We start from the raw sequence: 14,549 nt of genomic DNA, 5'->3' as shown, positions 1-14,549 counted from the left end.
AGATAGTGAAAGAGAGAGAAATTCTTACAAAATTCGTTCAGTGGCTGTGATGCAACCTGGATTGACCACATCTAGACCCACAGCTGGAAGAGACATAAGGCTGGACACTCTTGGGGGCGACCGGATTGGTGAGGTTGTGTGAGCAAATGCAGACCCTTTAAAGTAATACTGCGTGCTACCCATTCCATGGGTCAGAAATCTCCAGGTTCAAGGGAATCTTCCTACAGCTAAAACATGCACGGGAAACCCAGAGGATGGTATACCATATGATTGGGAAACGTTTCTAAAACGCACCTCATTTTTCATCTCGTGGTGCTCGGGTTCGCCATTCCAGCTGCTTTACCAACAATCTCCCCACTTGGAGAATCAGCACCTTTAACCTCCTGTTTCGTACAGTTTGCAATTTGTCCAGAGGTTGAACGGGTAGAGGGGGAACCAATGAGAGATCAGCTCTAGGTGTTTGGACAGACACATGTCACTCTAATTTCCAATCAGGAAGAAGAATTAACCAAAGGCTCTGCCTGCCCCCCGGAACCAGAATAGGGCCTGAAGCAATCCTGCGGTTTGGAGGCCAGCTCCCAAAAAGGCGAGTTGAAAAATGGATCTCAGAGGCACTAAAATTCACAAACCTGCAGGATAATAAATGATAACTTTCGTACCTTATTGAGGTAAGGCAACGAAGAGGATGTGAAAACAAGGCAGAATTGCAGGAAACCGTTTTCAAGAGGTAGATCGGAGTCGCCTTTAAAGCACATGAAAAGCGGCAGAACTTCGACAATGATGCAGTTGGCCAAAATGGGTGTACGTTTTTTTCCCCTGAATATATTAAGGAAAAAACGCGTAGGCCCTTTTTGGCCAACCAAGCAAGTGGGCAATGCAAATCAGCACTACAAAGAAGTCTCACTTCACATCGTTCAAAAGGGGTTTTACCATGTTTGAAATTCCAATATTTTAGCCTGACACGTTTTTGGATTTTAGAAAAAAAAATATTTTAAGTGAGACAAAGAATCTTTTTTATGACCCAAAAAGACAGCAATAGTTTTATATTTTTATCTATTTCACTTGCACACAAAAGTCTCATGGGGTTATGTAAAGCAGTCCTGTTGGATGCTGTGCATGGTGCAAATATGGATTAAAGCTTTGGAATCTTAAGCTTCACTCACCTGAAACTTTTAAATTAGGATGCAAGCAATCCTTTCCAACATGTGAACAGAGAAGGACACTGTCTTTATTTTATTTGTCAGGTAATTAATCTGTCTTTTGCCCCAAGGAGAGAAACACCTGGCACTTCTATCAATGTGTTGTACAAAAATCTTTGAACACAGAGTGCAAGCAGAGGCTGATACAAGATGTGAAAGAAAAAAAAAAAGAGAGACCCTTGAGGTATTTTCTCCTAACTTATTGCAATCTCCCATTTAAAATGTGGGAATAATCAATCTCCTGAGGAAAAAAGCCCAAGGAAGCTTTTTGCTTTTGTGGAATAATGCAATGCCTAAAGATTTCATGAGGCAAGAAGAATTAATGAGAATGACCATGAGAAATCAAGAAAAGTCAGATCCATGGATGAAGTGATGTTTACCTCTGTGAATCAATGAGAAGTAGGAGCAAATGAAAAGAAAGCTGAATACAACATTTTCTGAATAAATGTAACCTTTCAGCTGTCACAGACAAATTAATGCTCACTACGATACAACATATTTAGTTCAGAAAGTTAACTTAAATTTAAAGCTTAACAATTAGATTTATTGAAGAAACGAAAACATATTTGTGGTTTAGAATATATAATGTGTTCTGCAACAGATAAGAAGATTACATAAATAAATAGAAATAAGACTAAATAGAGGAAAATAACAAATTAGATGTTATTAACATTAAAAACTGACACTCATCTAAAGAAAGAGGAGAGACAGACAGAAGAACTTATATCAAGTATATATTTAAAACTCCTAAATAAGAAGTCTTCAGATGTTAAAAAAAAAAAGTCTTCAATAAGAAGATAATGTAATAGCAAAGGTGGGAAAAATATACCAAAAGATATTTCAAGAAAGAGAGTACAGAATGTTAAGGAAACATATCAAAAGATGCTTGGCTTCTTAGTAGTCAATTAAATGCAAAAAAGTCATACCTGGAATTATCACTCACCAACCAGAAAGTTCAAATGAAAATGACAGGTATTATCAAGTTTGACAAGAATGTGTGTAATCCTTGAATCTCATTCACTGCTGCTGAGGATGAAAAATCATACAAATGTTTTGAAAATATTTAGAAATATCTAAAAAGATAAACAGATGAAAGCTATGAGTCAAAAATTTTACTACTACATGTATATTGAACAATAATTTATACATACACCACCAAAGCTCAAGTTCTAGTATGTATATACCAGTGCAATTCTCAATAGACCCAAACTGAAAATCACTCATATTGTAATACATTTTGGAAAAAATTAATTAATAGTTAAATATTTACATGATGGAATCCTATGCAACAGTGTCAGTGCATGACAACAACAACAGGCAACCATACAGGCGTATTCATAAACAACATAAAATAAAAAAGCCCAATCCGAAAGTGATTTTACTGTGCCATTACATTTATATAAAATACAAAATACAGGTAAAGTGATCTTTTTGTTAGATACCAGAACAATATTAAACCTTAAGGGGAGTCACTAGAATTGGACAAGGGGGGCTCTGAGTATCTGGCAATTTTCTGTGTCTGTATCTAGAAGCTATGTATAGAGTGTATGCAGATTCTGAATTTTCTGAAATTTGTCATTTCCTTACAAACCATGCATATTTTTAGTTGTTTTTTATACATAACAAAAAGTAAAAATGATAGACTAGGGAAGGTAATTATATTAGCACTTTAATATCCATGCTTTTCAAGGTGGAAGTGAAAGGTATTAAATACTTGACATTGTGATTACTTCTTAAAAGTAAGGTGAAAATTTCAGATTAATAAATAAGACATACTTCTTCATATATCATCCTCAAAGAGGAGGGGCAGAAAGGAGTATTATTATTTTTTATTTAATATAGAACAGTTAAGATAGAAAATAATGAAAACAGACTAGGTTTAAAAAAGAGCACACTGGACTTCCCTGGTAGCTCAGTGGGTAAGAATTTGCCTGCCAATGCAGGGGACAGGGGTTCAATCCCTGGTCTGGGAAGATCCCACAGGCTGTAGAGCAACTAAGCCCGTGTGCCATGACTACTTGGCCTGCGTTCTAGAGCCTGCAAGCAACAACTACTGAGCCTGCGTGACACAACTACTGAAGTCCATGCACCTAGAGCCCATACTCCACAAGAAGAGAAACCACAGCAAGGAGAAACCCATGCACCATAATGATGAGTAGCCCCTGCTCGACACAACTAGAGAAACCCTGTGCAGCATCGAAGACCCAACACAACCATAAATAAATAAAATTAAGTATTGTGACTGGTGAGATGACTCACTCATGTGGCTGTAAGTAAGAGGCCTCAGCTCCTTGCCACATGAATCTCTCCTTAGGGCTGCTTGAGTGTCCTCATGACATGGCAGCTGGCTTACCCCAGGATGAGTGATCTAGCAGAAACCAAAGCAGAAGCTCTAATATCTTTTATACCTTTGGAAGCTGCACTTTGTCATTTCTGCAATGTCTTATTAGTTAAAACATCAGCCCTTTTCAACTGTGAGGAGGCACACAGGTGCATGATGACTGGGAGATAATTAGGGTATGATTAGGGCCTTCTTGGAGGCTGGCTACCAAGGTGGCTGACTCACCGAACACTGAATTTTGTTTTCTTCACTGATGGAGAGAAAATGGTGAGTGAATCTCATTGGTGTTCTTTGAGATGTACCAAAGCTAGCTCTTGCTCTCACCCCCAGCTGTGTGGCTGAGAGGGTCTTGGTGCTCCAGCCGGGTGTCAGGCCTGTGCCTCTGAGTTGGGAGAGCAGAGTTAAGAATATTGGTCTACCAGAGACCTTGGGCACCTTGTAGTATCAAAACGGCGAAAGCCTCCCAGAGATATCCGTCTCAATGCTAAGACCCAGCTCCACTCAAAGACCAGTAAGATCCCGTGCTGGACATCCAATGCCAAACAACTAGCAAGACAGGAATGCAGGCCCACCAATTATCAGAGAGGCTGCCTAAAATCATAATAGGTCACAGACACCCCAAAACACAACACCGGATGCGGACCTGCCCAACAGAAAGACAAGATCCAGACAAACCCACCAGAACACAGGCACCACTCCTCTCCACCAGAAAGCATACACAACCCACTGAACCAACCTTAGCCACTGGGGGCAGACACCAAAAACAACGGGAACTACGAATCTTCAGCCTGCGTAAAGGAGACCCCAAACACCGTCCACAAAGCCAAATGAGAAGACAGAGAAACACAGAGCAGATGAAGGAACAAGGTAAAAACCCACCAGACCAAACAAATGTAGAGGAAATAGGCAGTCTACCTGAAAAAGAATTCAGAGTAATGATACTAAATATGATCCCAAATCTTGGAACTGGAATGGAGAATATACAAGACATGTTTAACAAGGACCTAGAAGAACTAAAGAGCAAACAAACAATGATGAACAACACAGTAAATGGAATTGAAAATTTTCTAGAAGAAAACAATAGCAGAATAACTGAGGCAGAAGAATGGATAAATGACCTGGAAGATAAAATAGTGGAGATAACTACCACAGAGCAGAATAAAGAAAAAAGAATGAAAAGAATTGAGGACAATCTGAGACACTTCTGGGACAATGTTAAACACACCAACATTCGAATATAGGGGTCACAGAAGTAGAAGAGATAAAGAAAGAGACAGAGAAAATATTTGAAGAGATTATAGTTGAAAACTTCGCTAATATGTGAAAGGAAATCGTTAATCAAGTCCAGGAAGTGCAGAGAGTCCCATACAAGATACACCCAAGGAGAAACATGCCAAAACACATATTAATCAAACTATCAAAAATTAAATGCAAAGAAATAATATTAAAAGCAGCAAGGGAAAAACAACAAAAAACATACAAGGGAATCCCCATAAGGTTAACAGCTGATCTTTCAGCAGAAACTCTGCAAGCCAGAAGGGACAGGCAGGACATATTTAAAGTGAAGAAAGGGGAAAAGCTACAACCAAGATTACTCTACCCAGCAAGGATCTCATTCAGATTCAACAGAGAAATTAAAACCTTTACAGACAAGCAAAATCTAAGAGAATGCAGCACCACCAAACCAGCTTTACAACAAATGCTAAAGGAACTTCTCTAGGCAGGAAACACAAGAGAAGGAAAAGACATACAATATCAAACCCAAAACAATTAAGAAAATGGTAATAAGAACATACATATCAATAATTACCTTAAATATAAATGGATTAAATGCTCCAACCAAAAGACATAGACTGGCTGAATGGATCTGAAAACACGACCGGTATATATGCGGTCTACAAGAGACCCACTTCAGACCTAGGGACACATACAGACTGAAAGTGAGGGGATGGAATAAAATATTCCATGCAAATGGAAATCAGAAGAAAGCTAGAGTAGCAATTTTCATAACAGAAAAAAGAGACTTTAAAATAAAGACTATTACAGGAGACAAAGAAGGACACTACATAATCATCAAGGGATCAACCTAAGAAGAAGACATAACAGTTGTACATATTTATGCACCCAATATAGGAGCACCTCCATACATAAGGAAAAGGCTAACAGCCATAAAAGGGGAAATCGAAGGTAACACAATCGTAGTAGGGGACTTTAACACCCCTCTTTCACCAATGAACAGATCATCCAAAATGAAGATAAATAAGGAAACACAAGCTTTAAATGATACATTAAACAAGATGGACTTAATTGATATTTATAGGACATTCCATCCAAAAACAACAGAATACACTCTTTCTCAAGTGTTTGAGGAACATTCTTCAGGATAGATCATATCTTGGGTCACAAATCAAGCACTGGTAAATTTAAGAAAATTGAAATTGTATCATGTATCTTTTCCGACAACGCTATCAGAATAGATATCAATTACAGGAAAAAAATCTGTAAAAGAATACAACCACATGGACGCTAAACAATACACTACTTTATAACCAAGAGATCACTGAAGAAATCAAAGAGGAAATTAAAAAATACCTAGAAACAAATGGCAATGAAAACATGACGACCCCAAACCTATGGGATGCAGCAAAAGCAGTTCTAAGAGGCAAGTTTATAGCAATACAATCCTGCCTCACGAAACAAGAAACATCTCAAATAAACAAGTTAAACTTACACCTAAAGCAATTAGAGAAAGAAAGAAAAAAAAAAACCCCAAAGTCAGCAGAGGAAAGAAATCATAACGGTCAGATCAGAAATAAATGAAAAAGAAATGAAGGAAACAGCAAAGATCAAAAAAACTAAGAGCTGATTCTTTGAGAAGATAAACAAAAGTGATAAAACCATTAGCCAGAGTCATCAAGAAAAAAAGGGAGAAGACTCAAATCAATAAAATTACAAATGAAAAAGGAGAAGTAACAACTGACACTGCAGAAATACAAAGGATTATGAGAGGTTACTGCAAGCAAATATATGCCAGTAAAATGGACAACCTGGAAGAAATGGACAAATTCTTAGAAAAGCACAAACTTCCAAGACTGAACCAGGAAGAAATAGAAACTATAAACAAACCAATCCGAAGCACTGAAATTGAGACTGTCATTAAAATCTTCCAACAAACAAAAGCCCAGGACCAGATGGCTTCAAAGGCAAATTCTATCAAATATTTAGAGAAGAGTTAACACCTAGCCTTCTCAAACTCTTCCAAAATATAGCAGAGGGAGGAACACTCCCAAACTTATTCTATGAGACCACCATCTCCCTGATACCAAAACCAGACAAAGATGTCACAAATAATGAAAACTACAGGCCAATATTACTGATGAACATACATGAAAAAATTCTCAGCAAAATACTAGCAAAAAGAATCCAACAGCACATTAAAAGGATCATACACCATGATCAAGTGCGATTTATCCCAGTGATGCAAGGATTCTTCAATACATGCAAATCAATGTGATACACCATATTAAAAAACCTGAAGGATAAAAACCATATGATCATCTCAATACATGCAGAAAATGCTTTCGACAATATTAAACAGCCATTTATGATAAACCTCTAGAAAGTAGGCATAGAAGGAACTTTCCTCAACATAGTAAAGGCCATATATGACAAACCCACAGTCATCATTGTTCTCAATGGTGAAAAAGTGAAACCATTTCCACTAAGATCAGGAACAAGACAACGTTGCCCACTCTCACCACTATTATTCAACACACTTTTGGAATTTTTACCTACAACAATCAGATAAGAAAAAGAAATAAAAGGAATCCAACTCGGAAAAGAAGAAGTTAAGCTGTCACTGTTTGCCACTAGATGACATGATACTATATATAGAGAATCCTAAAGGTGCTACCAGAAACCTACTAGAGTTAATCAATGAAGTTTGTAAGGCTGCAGGATACAAAATTAATGTACAGATATCTCTTTCATTCCCATACACTAAAGATGAAAAGTCTGAAAGAGAAATTAAGGAAACACTCCCATTTACCCATGCAACAAAAGGAATAAAATACCTAGGAATAAACCTACCTAAGGAGACAAAAGACTTTTACTCAGAAAACTATAAGACACTGATGAAATAAATCAAAGATGACACAAACAGGTGGAGAGATATACCATGTTCTTGGATTGGAAGAATCAACACTGTGAAATGACTATACTACACAAAGCAATCTACAGATTCAATGCAATCCCTATCAAAATACCAATGGCATTTTTCAGAAAACTACCACAAAATATTTCCCAATTTGTATGGAAACACAAAAGACCCCGAACAGCCAAAGCAATCTTGAGAAGAAAAACAGAGCTGGAGTAATTAGAATCCCTGACTTCAGACTATACTACAAAGCTACAGTAAATCAACACAGTATGGTACTGGCACAAAAACAGAAATATATATCAATGGAACAGGAGAGAAAGCCCAGAGATAAACCCAGACACATATGGTCACCTTATTTTTGATAAAGGAGGCAAGAATATAGAATGGAGAAATCACGGCCTCTTCAATAAGTGGTGCTGGGAAAACTGGACAGCTACAGGTAAAAGAATTAAATTAAAAGACTCCCTAACACCATACACAAAAATAAACTCAAAATGGATAAAAGACTTAATGTAAAGCCAGACACTATAAAATTCTTAGAGGAAAACATAGGCAGAACACTCTATGACATCAATCACAGCAAGATCCTTTTTGACCCACCTCCTAGAGAAATGGAAATAAAAATAAAAATAAAAACATGGGACTTAATGAGACTTAAAAGCTTTTGCACAGCAAAGGAAAACATAAACAAGATGAAAAGACAACCCCCAGAATGGGAGAAAATATTTGCCAATGAAGCAACTGACAAAGGATTAATCTCCAAACTTTACAAGCACCCCCTGCAGCTCAATATCAAAGAAACAAACAAGCCAATCCATAAATGGGCAGAAGACCTGTTAGACATTTCTCCAAAGAAGATATACACATTGCCAGGAAACACATGAAAGAATGCTCAACATCACTGATCATTAGAGAATTGTAAATCAAAATTACAATGAGGTATCATCCCACACAGGTAAGAATGGCCATCATTCAAAAAATCTACAAACAAATGCTGCAGAGGTGTGGAGAAAAGGGAACCCTCTTGCACCGTTGGTGGGAATGTAAATTGATACACAGACACTATGGAGAACAGTATGGAGGTTCCTTAAAAAACTAAAAATAGAGCTACCATATGACACAGCAATCCCACTACTGGGCATATACCTGGAGAAAACCATAATTCAAAAAGAATCATGTTCCACAATGTTCATTGCAACTCTATTTGCAATAACCAGGACATGGAAGCAACCTAAGTGTCCATCAACTGATGAATGGATAAAAAAGATTTTGCACATCTTCAATATAAAATGGAATATTATCAGCCATAACAATAAATGAAATTGAGTTATTTATAGTGAGGCGGATGGACCTAGAGTCTGTCATGCAGAGTGAAGTAAGTCAGAAAGACAAAAACAAATACTGTATGCTAACACATATATATGGAATCTAAAAAAAGAAAAAAAATGGTTGGGAAGAAACTACGGGCAGGACAGGAATACAGACGCAGACGTAGAGAATGGACTTGAGGACATGGGGAGGGGGAAGGGTAAGCCGGGACGAAGTGAGAGAGTGGCATTAACTTATATATACTACCAAATGTAAAATAGATAGCTAGTAGGAAACAGCTGCATAGCATGGGGAGATCAGCTCAGTGCTTTGTGACCACTTAGAGGGGTGGGAAACGGAGGGTGGGAGGGAGATGCAAGAGGGAGGAGAAATCGGGATATATTTATATGTATAGCTGATTCACTTTGTTATACAGCAGAAACTAACACACCATTGTAAAGCAATTATAGTCCAATAAAGATGCTAAAAATAAATAAATAAATAAATAATTTATACCTCCCCCAAATTAAGTCTCTTTAAAAATAAATAAATAGGGCTTCCCTGGTGGCACAGTGGTTGAGAGTCCGCCTGCCGATGCAGGGGACGCGGGTTCGTGCCCCAGCCTGGGAAGATCCCACATGCCATGGAGCGGCTAGTCCCGTGAGCCATGGCTGCTGAGCCTGCGCGTCCGGAGCCTGTGCTCCGCAACGGGAGAGGCCACAACAGTGAGAAGCCCGCGTACCGCAATAAATAAATAAATAAATAAATAAATTAAAAATGGGTACTCAATAACATGGTAACTCTAAACCTAAGTATTTTCAATACTACAGCAAAGGTAAATGGATTAATGTCTCCTATTAAAGTGTAATTTTTTATATTATGTGCAACTAAAATATTTTCCCAATATACAGGTAAAATAAAATAATTACTTTAGAAAGGTGAAAACATTCCATGTATTTAAAAACAGTAAAACGATAAGCATATGATATGCATCTTAGATAAAGTAGTGTTTAATTTCAGAACAATTTGTCATTATTGTAACTAGTACTACTATCCCAATTTCTTAAAAATATTTCAATACTTTTTCTATTTGAAAAAATACTTTAATATTTTTTTCTTTGCTCTTTTGTGGTCTAATACATGGTAAGTATTTAGCTGCTAACATAACTTAAAAATATATGTTGTTTTTTACAGCCAAACAAAACTGAATCAAGAAGAAATAGATAACTTGAACAGACTGATCACTACAAACAAAATAGAAACTGTAATTATAAAAACTCCCTACCCACAAAAATCTAGGATCAGATGGTTTCACAGGCAAATTCTACCAAATATACAAAGCAAAACTGACACTGATTCTTCTCAAACTCTTCGAAAAGATTGAAGATTAAGGAATACATCCAATGACATTCTATGAAGCCACCATCACCCTGATATCAAAACCAGATGGGGGGGGGACTTCCCTGGTGGCACAGTGGTTAAGAATCCATCTGCCAATGCAGGGGACATAGTTTCAAGCCCTGGTCCGGGAAGATCTCACATGCCATGGAGCAACTAAGCCTGTGTGCCACAACTACTGAGCCTGTGCTCTAAAGCCCACGAGCCACAACTACTGAGCCTGATAGCCACAACTACTGAAGCCCACGCACCTAGAGCCCATGCTCTGCAAAAAAGAAGCCAGTGCAGTGAACAGCCCGCACACCACAACAAAGAGTAACCCATACTCGCCACAACTAGAGAGAGCCCGTTCACAGCAACAAACACCCAATGCATCCAAAAATAAATAAATAAAGAAATTTACTTAAAAATAAAAAAAACACAGATGGGGACTTTTCTGGTGGTCCTGTAGTTAAGATTTTGCCTTCCAGTGCAGGGGGTGTGGGTTCAATGCCTAGTGGTGGAGCTAAGATCCCACATGCCTCACAAATAAGAAACCAAAACATAAAACAGAAGCAATACTGTAACAAATTCAATAAAGACTTAAAAAAAAAAACACAGAGAAAGACACTAGCAAAAAAGAAAATTGCAGGCCAATATCTCTGATAAATATGGATGCAAAAATTCTCAACTGAATATTAGAAAACCGAATCTGACAGCACATAAGAGGATCATACACCATGATCGAATTTGATTCACCCCCGTGTCACAAAGTTGTTTCAACATATGCAAATCAATCAACATGATACACTCCATCAACAAAGGAAAAACACAAAACAAATGATCATGTCAATAGATGCTGAAAAAGCATTTGAGAAACTTCAACATCCATTCATGATAAAAACGCTTACTAAAATGGGTATAAAGGAAACATATCTCAACATAATAAAAGCTATTTATGACAAACCCACAGCCAATATAATATTCAATGCTCATGACAAAATATCAAAGAAGCACGGAAAAGTGATGGAGGAGATGGAGAAACTTCTCAGTGTGCAGGTGCAGGATCAACATCAGCGCTAAATCCTGCTCAGCTTATGGTGATTCAAGAGAAAGCTAAAAGCCTTTATGAAGACTTGAAGAAGAAACACGGGAAAGAATCAGAGGGCATATTTTTTAATGCCAGCCATGGCTGTTTTCATCGGTTCAAGAGTAGAGCCAACCTCAACAAGGTAAAAGTAAGTGGAGAGGCAGCAGGTGCAGATAGGGTAGCTGTCCAGGAACTTCCTGAAACACTTTGAGAAATTATTGATAATGGTGTGCATTTACCCAACCAGGTGTTTAATGTGGACGAGACACAACTGTACTGGAAGAGGATGCCAGACCGAAGTTACATCAGTAAGAAGGAAAAGTTGATGCCGGGCTGTAAAGCAGAAACAGATAGGCTAACTGTTGTTTGGTGGCAATTCTTCCAGTGATATGAAGCTGAAGCCTCTCTTAGTTTATCATTCAGAGAACCCAAGAACCCTTAAAAACATAGCCAATGACTCTCTTCCTATTGTGTGGAAGCATAACCCCAAATCCTGGATTACACAGGCCACGTTCCAGGACTGGTTTTGCCAACACTTTATCCCAGATGTAGAGAAATATTGCTCGGAGAAGGACGTCCCAGAAAAACATTCTTTTGCTGCTCGACAATGCTCTGGGCCACCCCCCTTTCATGGATGACTTTTCCCAACGTCAAAGTAGTGCATCTGTCACCGAATACTGCATTGCTCATCCATCCTATGGACCAGGAAGTTATAGCGACTTTCAAGAAATATTATTTATGTCACACTTTTTGTCAGGCAGTAAAGGTAAGTGAGAAATCAGGAAGAACCTAGGGACAATTTTGGAAGGACTATAACATCTACAAGGCCATAAAAAACATTGACTTTGCACGGTGTGAGTGTATGTTGGTCACCATGAATGGGGTCTGGAAGAACCTTTGCCCACAGTTTGTTCATGATGTTTGTGGATTTGAGAAGGCAGATCAGAAGTCTGAAGAGGTCTTCAGCAACATAGTGACCCTCAGCGAGAAGCTGGAGCTAGATCTGCAAGAGGACGATTTCATTGAACTCCTTGCTGTGCAACATGAGGAGCTTACTGATGGAATTGGAGGCGCAGAGAAAGGATGAAGGGGGACAGGAGGAAGAAGAAGTAACTGAAGAACTGAAGAGATTCACGACACAGAAAATGCCACGGGCATCTTCTAAATTTGAGGAGGCACTGTTAGTTTTTGAGGCACAGGGCTCGAACCCATAATGGTAACCAAAGGTGGCAGCAGCCATTCAGAATGCAAACCAGTGCTACCGTGTCATCATCTATGATGAGAAGAAACGAGCTACGACTCAGACATCAATGGATCATTTTTTCAAGAGCGTAGATAGAATTAAATCCAGCAAGGAACCAGAACCTGTGTCATCAATGTCAGGTATGAGTGAAATTGGAGCTTGCCCCCTGTCTCCCACTGCTGATAATCCTTCACCTCTACCATCTCCCACCTCCTCTCCCTCCTCCAATCAGTAACTCTTCTCGCCTGTTCCCTCGACGCCAGCCCCAGTATCCCAGCTGTTGTACTGTATTACTGTACCTTTCAAGTTACTGTACTGTAAGACTAAAAATGTCTTCTTTGTTTTTGTGTTTGTTTCTTATATACTGTTTGTGTGAAAAGTATTATAAACCTATTATGGTACAATACCATATAGCCGACTGTGTAACCTGGGTACCTCGGCTAACTGTGTTGGACTTACAAACAAATTGGACTTACAAACGCACTCTTGGAACAGAACTTGTTCATACGTAGCGGACTTACAGTAAAAGCAAAAAAGAAACAGGGACTAATCAAACTTATAAGCTTTTGCACAGCAAAGGAAACCATAATCAAAATGAAAATACAACCTATGGGCTGGGAGAAAATATTAGCAAATGATGAGTCTGACAACGGCTTAATTTACAAACTATACAAACAGCTCCTACAACTCAATAACAATACAACAAATAACTCAATGGAAAAATGGGTAGAAGACCTAAATAAACATTTCTCTAAAGAAGACATACAGATAGCCAATAGGCACATGAAAAGATGCTAATCATCACTAATTATTAGAGAAATGCAAATCCAAATTACAATGAGGTATCACTTCACACTGATCAGAATGGCCCTCATTAAAAAAAATCTACAATTAACAAATGCTGGATGGGGTATGGAGAAAAGGGAACCCTTCAGCACTGTTGGTGGCCATGTAAGTTGCTGCAGCCACTATGGAAAACAGTATGGAGGTTCCGCAAAAAAACTATAAAGAGAGTTGCCATATGATCTAGCAATCCCACTTCTGGACATATATCTAGACAAAATTATAATTCAAAAAAATATATAAAACCCTATGTTCATAGAAGCACTATTTATAATAGCCAAGACATGGAAACAACCTAAATGTTCATTAAAAAATGAATGTATAAAGAAAGTGTGGTATACGTATACAATAGATATTACTCAGACATAAAAGAGAACGAAATAATGCCATTTGCAGCAACATGGATGGACATAGAGATAATGATACTAACTGAGGTAAGTCATAAAGAGAAAGACAAATACCATATAATATCACTTACATGTGGAATCGAAAACAGGACACAAATGAACACGTCAGCAAAACAGAAACAAACACACAGATATAGAAAACAGAGTTGTGGTTGCCAAGGAGAGAGTGATGGAAAGATTGGGAGTTTTGGAATAGCAGAAGCAAACTATTCTACATAGGATGGACAAGCCACAAAGACCTACTGTACAGCAGAGGAAACTATATTCAGTATCCTGTGATAAACCATAATGGAAAAGAATATATATATATATATATATATATATATATATATATATATATATATATATATATATATGACTGAATCACTTTGCTGCACAGCAGAAATTAATACAATAATGTATAAAGGCTGCAGAGGGTGTGGAGAAAAGGGAACCCTCCTGCACTGTTGGTGGGAATGTAAACTGATACAGCCACTATGGAGAACAATATGGAGGTTCCTTAAAAGCTAAAAATAGAACTACCATATGACCCAGCAATCCCACTACTGAGCATATACCCGGAGAAAACCATAATTCAAAAAG

The 14,549-nt window shown here is 38.0% G+C and overlaps 1 protein-coding gene and 1 long non-coding RNA gene across 4 annotated transcripts in view; one reads left to right on the top strand and one right to left on the bottom strand.

The window, feature by feature from the left end:
- The window catches only part of LOC309791919 (UPF0488 protein C8orf33 homolog), a 107,475-nt gene that overhangs the window by 50,816 nt on the left and 42,110 nt on the right, over positions 1–14,549 (top strand). The gene's annotated exons all lie outside the window — the stretch shown is intronic.
- Positions 1–14,549, bottom strand: part of LOC309791714 — a 48,185-nt gene that overhangs the window by 15,164 nt on the left and 18,472 nt on the right. The window contains exon 1 of one of the 3 annotated variants that reach the window (XR_014291550.1): positions 2,126–2,227. The exons of the other annotated variants lie outside the window; for them this stretch is intronic. This is a non-coding gene — a long non-coding RNA (uncharacterized lncRNA). Of the gene's footprint in view, positions 1–2,125; positions 2,228–14,549 lie in introns of those variants that run through there. 3 annotated transcript variants of the gene reach the window in all.

This window comes from Mesoplodon mirus (genome assembly GCF_964341445.2).
Source record: "Mesoplodon mirus genome assembly, chromosome: 16".
Lineage (NCBI taxonomy): Eukaryota > Metazoa > Chordata > Mammalia > Artiodactyla > Ziphiidae > Mesoplodon > Mesoplodon mirus.
Note: the sequence above shows the minus strand (reverse complement) of the source record. Positions and strands in the feature narration are given on the sequence as shown.